Source organism: Entamoeba histolytica, genomic scaffold, assembly GCF_000208925.1.
Source record: "Entamoeba histolytica HM-1:IMSS scf_1104750517419 genomic scaffold, whole genome shotgun sequence".
In the NCBI taxonomy this organism is placed as follows: domain Eukaryota; phylum Evosea; order Mastigamoebida; family Endamoebidae; genus Entamoeba; species Entamoeba histolytica.
The window spans coordinates 1-1,088 of record NW_001914947.1 but is presented as its reverse complement, the minus strand read 5'-3'; positions in this window follow the sequence as shown (position 1 = coordinate 1,088).

Sequence of the window (1,088 nt, the reverse complement as noted above, 5' to 3'; positions counted from 1 at the left end):
TATTAACAAGTAAAATAAAAACAATAAAATTAATTGATATATTATCAAAATATCAAAATAAATGAAATAGAAAGTTAATTAAGAAATGATAGAATTGATTTGTATTATTTGTTAATATAATGAGATTAATATAACAAAGTATCAATATTGGTTGATAATAATTACATTGTTTTTGAAATAAACATTTTTCATACCATTCATTGGATTCTTTATTCGTTTTTAACTTCTTTTATATTTTTAATTGTCATTTTTTATTTCTTTGAATAATATAATACTTTCTGAATTTATTATCTTATTCTTTGAAATTATTACTGTAATTCTTTTCATTATTTCTCATTTATTCAAGTATCATCAATAACATTGAATTATTTATTTCATTTACATTCACTTTATGTATTATTCTATTTCTTTGTTTTCTTATATTTTATTTTATTTATCATTCTTTCTTTTATTCATTTCTGTTTATTCTTTATTTCTGTATTTTCATTATTATATTTTCTTTCATTTTCTTATTATTAATGTTACAAGTATTATTTGTTCATTTTCTCTATTTCTTTATTGATTTTCTTTCTCATATTATTTAGTATTATTCTTTTTGTATCTTATTTCTCTTTTATACTTCTTATTTTTATTTCTTCTTTTGTTATTTTTGTTTGTTTGAATTTATATCTTCATTTCTTCATTTCTTCACTTTATTCTTATTATTTTCAAATTATTCATTATCATTTCAACTTTCTCATTTTTGATTTTACTTTTATGATTTATTTATCATCACTTATTGTATCATTTTATCATTTCTTTTGAAGTTGAATTATTCTTTTATTTGTGTTGTATTTCTATTTCTTTCTCATTTTCATCTCTGATGAGATGTTTCTTTCATTCGTATTTTTATCTTCCATTTTCATGATAATAAGTATTGTTATTCTAAAACAATAAAAATTAATGAATATTAAAATGATTAAAATAATGCTTGAATTGTTGTGTTATTAAAGTGTATTTAACTATTTAAATATTCATATTTTGAAATTATAGCAGTCAAAGTAAATTGAAATTGAATCAGTAATTAATAACCAATTAATTAAAGAAGT